This window comes from Neomonachus schauinslandi, chromosome 8, assembly GCF_002201575.2.
Source record: "Neomonachus schauinslandi chromosome 8, ASM220157v2, whole genome shotgun sequence".
NCBI lineage: Eukaryota > Metazoa > Chordata > Mammalia > Carnivora > Phocidae > Neomonachus > Neomonachus schauinslandi.
Window position 1 is genome coordinate 145,346,760 of NC_058410.1, and position 6,695 is coordinate 145,353,454.

Here is a 6,695-nt window from a genome sequence, read left to right on the forward strand (position 1 = left end):
GGCTTCCAACCGTTCGTCCCACGGGAAGGCGTAGCCCCCCTTTGCGCTACTGTCGCGGCTTGGAGGGCAGCTCGCTGCTCTTTCCACCTCTGGAAATCCCTGTTTCGACAATGGAGTTTGGAAGCCTCCGAGTTTCACCAGAAGCACTTTTCCCTCGGACAGTATACTAAACACTTTTTCACAAGAAAAAACTGGGGCCACAGCGCTCCAGGGCTGGTGATTGGGCCGAACTTTTGCTGTGTAATCAAGATTGGGGGGTGCAGGGGCGAGTGCGGACCGGACAAGGGGAAGGACAAAGGTCTCCTGAGCCAGCAGTCGGGCCACTGACAACCACTGACACAGGCGCAGATGAGGGAGAGGGGCGGGGGTATCTAAAGGAGTTTTTCCAAGGGCCGCCTTCCCCCACTTCGCTTCTTCTTTCCCACTCCTTAATAATAATGAGAATTCGCAGCCAAGAGAGCCGGCCGTCTCCGGGTGGTGCTTCGCGGGAGCACGCTCTTCCTGGCTCTGCTGTGCGCAGCAGTCTGCTTGGGAGGCCGAGGAGCGTCACAGCCACTGCGGACACGGTGACGTGGCGAGCCGCGCGCAAGTGAAGGAGAAGCGCGGGACTGGACCACCGCCTCCAGCCGAGGCCCAGCGGCCCGTGGAGGGCCGGGAATTGAACCCGGGGCCCGTGCCTGCTAAGCACGCGCTCTCCCGCTGAGCTACACCCCCCGGCCGGCGGGGCGGGAGGTGCCCCACGCTATTTATCCACAGCGGCGTCCCGAGACGTGGCCGCTCTTCCGCCTGCCAAGTCTCTGCCTCGCAGCTGTGCCAGGAGAAGCAGAAACGCGCTGGCAACCGACAGCCGCTCCGCTCTTCCCCAGCAAGGGCAGCCTGCAGCCCCTGCCTGTTCCGCCAGCTCCCGGCCGCCACGAGCCTTGAGCCTGCGGTAAGTCTCCAGATCCTCCCTCCTTAAAAACCTCCTGCTCTGCGCGCCACGCTGCCCCAAACGCGAAAGGTAGTGCGGGGCCGGGGGCTGCGAAGACGCGCCCGTGAGCGCCGCGGAGGAAACGAACTCGCAGCCCTTGGCCGGAAGCGGGCGACAAGCGTGCGTCTCGGGCGGCCTCGCGCGCTCCTGCGAAGGGCGGCGGTCGGCGCCCGGCTCCGGAGACGCGACGGCGGCTGGTTTCGGCGGTAGCCCGCGTGTGGAAGTCACGACACGCGAGGCGCACGACAGAGGACGAACGTGGACACCTCCGTCGTTACAGCGTCTCCTTCAGACCAAGCTGTTCGCGCGCGGAGCGGAGCGCAGGGCAGCCCGGAGCGGACCGCGACACTCTGTAAGCCGCCCCGGCACCCGCCGCCGATCTCGTCAGGCCCCGAGGCGCGAGGCCGCCACCTCCCACCTCCAGGAAAATTGGGTGCAACTGTGAACCGACGTGCGAATTCTGGAGAAAATCCTAAACCTTCTGGCAGGAGAGGGGGCGGGGAGGGGAGGACAGGGGCCTGCATAGGTTCTTCTATTACCAAACGCGAAAGGCAAGTGCCGGGAGCTGGAAGGAGCGGAGGAGGGGCCCCCGGGGACGGCTGGAGAAGGGACAGTGGCCTGAAGACGTTGTCCAGTCTTCCATCCCTGGCAGGACACAGCTGCAGCTGGCGGAGGAGAGAAGAAACAGCGAGGAGGACAAGGACAGGAGAGGAGCAGTTTGGGGACGGGTCTCAACGGACAGGTAGGATATGGACAGGACTGAAGGTAGAAAGTGACCAAGCCCCGAGTTCCTGCCACACGGTCTCCAGGCCCCGAGAAGAGAAGGTAAGAGGTTTGAAAGGGTGCTTCCCACAGATGTGTCTTGTTTTGCAGAAGATGGTGTGACTCTTGAGTGTCTCCTGTCGCAGCAAACGGAGGCTGAGCATTTTCCGGGCAACTGTGGTCCAGCATCTGGAGTGGTAGCCCCTGTGTTGGAAGTTTTGGAAGGGCGAGGTTGTATGAACCCCATGTGGGAGCAGCGCTGAGTTCAGAAACACTCTACCCCTGGTTTTCTGCTTGGGCATTTCACTGGCAGCAACGGATTGTTATCCTGTTTGGGTTTAAAATACGAGGGAGAGAATGAGGGGGAAAGGTGAAGCAGTGGCCAAACGCCTTGGGTTTGAATTCCCACTGAAACCATCCTGCTCCTGGATGGCTCAGCTGGATGCGCTTCAGGCCTGGTGGGGATTCTGGTGGGGATTCTTTCATCTTCCCGTGACCCCTTTTAAACTCACATACACAAAGGGCTGAATCCAGCTCCCTTTTGGAGTGTCTCTGGGAATATTTGTCGTGTACTTTACCGTTCACATAATTAGGATTTTGTTTTACCCCGTGTTGAATGTGACAAGGAATTCTCCATAGAAATCAGCGGCAGAGGCCCGGTAAGTCACCCTCATGTTCAGTCTGAGCGCTGTCCGGTCCAGAAGCTCTGTAAGAAATGCACTCACTCGGCAGCAGAATCTTTGCTCTAAAACACTTTCTTCTCTTGTATGTCTAAAAGAGAGATCGTTTTTATTTTGTAAACAGAGCTTAACTTTGGAACAGTAATAGATTTGCAGGGAAAAACTGAGAGGATATTACAGAGATTTCTTATATACCCTACATACAGTTTCTCTGATTAGTATCTAACATTAAGATGATACATTTAGGGGCACCTGGGTGGCTCAGTTGGTCATGATCCCAGGGTCCTGGGATCGAGCCCCGCATCGGGCTCCCTGCTCAGCAGGGAGTCTGCTTCTCCCTCTCACTCTGCCCCTAACCCCCATCATGCTCTCTCTCTCTCAAATAAATAAAAAAATCTTTTTTTAAAAAAAGATGATACATTTATTAAATTAATAAAACATTGATACATTTTTATTTTATTTTTTTTAAGATTTTAAAGTAATCTCTGCACCTGGGAGGCTCAAACAGCCCCCGAAATCAAGAGTCACATGCTCCACCAACTGAGCCAGCCCAGCACCCTAATACATTTTTAAAAAAAGATTTTATTTATTTATTTGACAGAGACACAGCGAGAGAGGGAACACAAGCAGGGGGAGTGCGAGAGGGAGAAGCAGGCTTTCCGTTGAGCAGGGAGCCGGATGTGAGGCTCGATTCCAGGACACCCAATGACTGAGCCACCCAGGCGCCTCTCCAATACATTTTTATTAAATAAATTCCATAGTCTATTCAGATTTTCTTGGTTTTTAGCCTAGCAGCCTTTGTCTGTTCCACAATACCACATTACATTTAGTTGTCATGTGACTTTAGGCTTTTTTGTTGTACTTGTACTGTGCACAAAAGGACAGTTTCTGAACTGAGAGTCTTTAGTTTCAAAACTGATATGAAGCTGGGGGGGGGCGCATGACATCACAAGATGGCTTGTAAAGTGAAAATGAGGAAGTTGTTTAGCCTTTAAAATGGTTATTACAGGGTGCCTGGGTGGCTCAGTTGGTTGAGCGACTGCCTTTGGCTCGGGTCATGATCCTGGAATCCTGGGATTGAGTCCCACATTGGGCTCCCAGCTCAGTGGGGAACTTGCTTCTTCCTCTGACCCTCTCCCCTCTCATGCTGTTTTTTTTCTCTCTCTCTCTCAAATAAATAAATAAATAAAATCTTTAAAATAAAAATAAAATGGTTATTACAATGGAGGTTTCAAGACAGAAGGGGATGGTTAAAAGTGATTATCTTATACCACTTTAGGAAGATGACTTGTTTCTTTTATGATTATTAAAGACATTTACAAGCAATAACTTCAGTTAAGGTTCACTTGTATTCATAAAATAAGCTAGATTTGGTTTTGCTTATGTGACTTACATGGTTATGTCTGCTTGGGGGATGTTCTCCATTTTATTTTCTTGTAACAAGGTATATATAAGAAATAAGTGCTAACCTCTTCAAACACTCTCACAGATACACCCAGAAATAATGTTTTACCAGTTATCTGGGCATCCCTTAGTCCAGTCAAGTTGATGCAAAATTAGCAATCACAATGACTATGATAGCTGAGAGGAATTCTGGTTGGGTATGTTGTAGGATGCCCCTCTACTGGAATTCATCAGTTCTTTTTGTCATGATTAGGCTGGGCTATGAGTTTTTGGGAAGAAGACCACAGAAATAAATATAGATATAGATATATTTATATTATATATATAAATCTATAGATAGATCATATATATTTTTTCATCACATATTAAGGGTACATATGATCAGAATGACTTATCATTGTTGATGTTAACTTTTGAAAAAATAGTCTTTGGGGGTCTTCCAAGCAACTGTTGGACTACACCAAATATTTTTCCAGCACTTTGTAGAAAAAAAACCCAAAAGTAATGAGCTGTATTTGCTGTGTTCTGCATCTTTAATTAGCTCAAAAATAATTGTGATGCTTTCTGTTACAAATTTCACAGTTCAAAAAAAGAGAAAACTTAGGTTAATTATACAAATAATTATATATATAATTAATTATTACATGTAATGGGTAAATGTTTTTAATTTACACACTTTTTTAAAGCAGGCTCCACACCCAGTGTGGGGCTTGAACTTGCAACCCCTGAGATCAAGGCTTGCATGCTCTACCCACTCAGCCAGCCAGCCAGATTTCTCTAAATGTTTTAAATTTAGATATGCTTCAGCTACTGTGTACAAATTTCAGATTGGAGTGGGAAGTTTCTTGAATGAGAAATGCCAAGAGAGGCTCTAGCTTAATGATTTCAAAATTAGTGGACTTTGCCTTTCAACTGTTAGGTTTTTCAAAGCCATCCAAAAATGACACGGATATTTATGTAGAATGTGTAACACAAGCTGATTTTTATGTACTTCAGGACTGACATGCAAGGTCTTGAGTACAATCCCCTGTAACTCCGTGTGTGTTCTTTCCTATGTAACCAAACCTTTCTTGTACTTTTTCAATCGTTCTCTCATGACTTCCCTGCCTACGTGACAAGAAAACCAATGATCCAGTGCATTGCCTTTGCAGCTGCCCGGTCCTACCCCATAGTCTTTGGTACCACATGGAATGGCTGCTTTGGCAAAAGGAAGACAAGATGGGACAGGAAAAAAGTGGGGGAGAACCCAGTTTACCCTAAATTTTCATCAAGAAACATGCCCACCACAATAGTTAAAAGTTCACCTTGAGTTCTATTTTTCAGTAACATCGAAGAGCAGAACAGGGGGGGGGAAAAAAAGGAAGAAGAGGAAAAATAAAGAAACTAACAGATATCTTTGTTGTGTCTCTTCATTCTGAGTCAGAAAACAGACAGTAAACAGAGATCAGAGTTGTTCCGACGGAACTTCCCTGCCTCTCTCTTTTCTTCTGGCTTCTTCCCACACACATCCATTCAGCACCACGGAAAACTGGATCCCAGATCTTCATGGGTGAGTGTAAGTGCATGACTGGACGGTAATAAAATGGCGATGCTTAAGGAACATGAAATCTTCCAAAAGTCAAAGTTAAAAATCTTATGAACAATTGAAGAAGCAGTTGAAATATTAATCCCTCTGAGTGGCTTGGAATAGTTCAGAAGGGACACCCTGAGGCTGACTTGATCCCTGGTTCAGAGCCAAGTTTTGGTAAGATGACCGGCTGTTTTGGTCAACATCAACTCATCCTTCACAGGACTTTTCCACAAATCATGTGATGGAAAATGCCAACGCCCTGTGCTTATAGGAAAGGCAAATAGTGGAAAGATTAGAGGATAATTGACTTACTAGCTTTGAGTAAATTCTCAGGAAAAGTTGGATCCCGGATAGTTCCGTTTGATAAGCAACAGACACTATGGGGGTTCAGATTTCGAGTGCCTATTCTGGCTGGGCTCAGTATCCCCACCCCCTCCAAACTCCTATTTCTAACTCTTAAATAGAAGCCCTTTGAAACCCAGCTTTCCAGAGAAACGTTTGTAGTTGGCTTTTCTACCCCTCCCATCTTTTCGTTGGCCACGATCAGCCAGATCTAGAGCAGGGCTTGGAGCCAGAAATCCAGGCTTGACACATTGCCAACAACCATTCATCAGTCCTTTACTACTTTTATTTAGTGATTAGAGGCCAATGACAAAATGTAAGTTATTAGCAACTCAGCAGCACCCAGGCTTGCTCTTTTCAGGACTTCTGACTCATTTCAGGTTGCCAAAGACTACTCAAGGGTCCGCTGGTGGACGTCAAATGAAAGAGTTTCTGTTTCTTGGTTGACAAGAAAGAAGCGACCACGAAGGGACTCGAACCCTCAATCTTCTGATCCGGAATCAGACGCCTTATCCATTAGGCCACGCGGCCATCTGATAGACACATGTTTCCATACCTGGAAGCTGAGATGAAATAGGTTTCTGTTTTCCAAAGTTTTAACTTTGCAACTGGAGGAAGATTTAATTATCAACACTTAAAAAAAAAAAGGATTAAAAGGAATAAAGCTCCATCTGGAATCCCTAACAATTACTTAGAACTAGTGCACAGTGAGCTCGTGAAAATATTTTACTATAATTCATTCATACCAGAGGCTTTAACAATTTGACCGTCCACGAGGCAATGAGAAGAATCACCCCACGTGGGTCGGGGTAATGGGTCCTCAACCTCCTCAAGAGAATGGAGCACGTTGCCACCATGTCTGATGTGGTGACTTCCAAAGTACTCCCAGGTGGGGAGGAGGTGAGGGTGACAGTAGCTTGGAGGAGCGTCGTCTGCCTCACTGACTCCTTAACGCCCCAAGCAGTTT

At 47.7% G+C, this 6,695-nt stretch overlaps 1 non-coding gene across 1 annotated transcript; it reads right to left on the reverse strand.

Moving 5' to 3' along the window:
- Positions 1–6,186: 6,186 nt before the first annotated feature.
- TRNAR-CCG lies at positions 6,187–6,259 on the reverse strand. The gene has a single exon. It is a non-coding gene; the product is annotated as a tRNA-Arg (tRNA).
- Between the last annotated feature and the right edge of the window lie 436 nt (positions 6,260–6,695).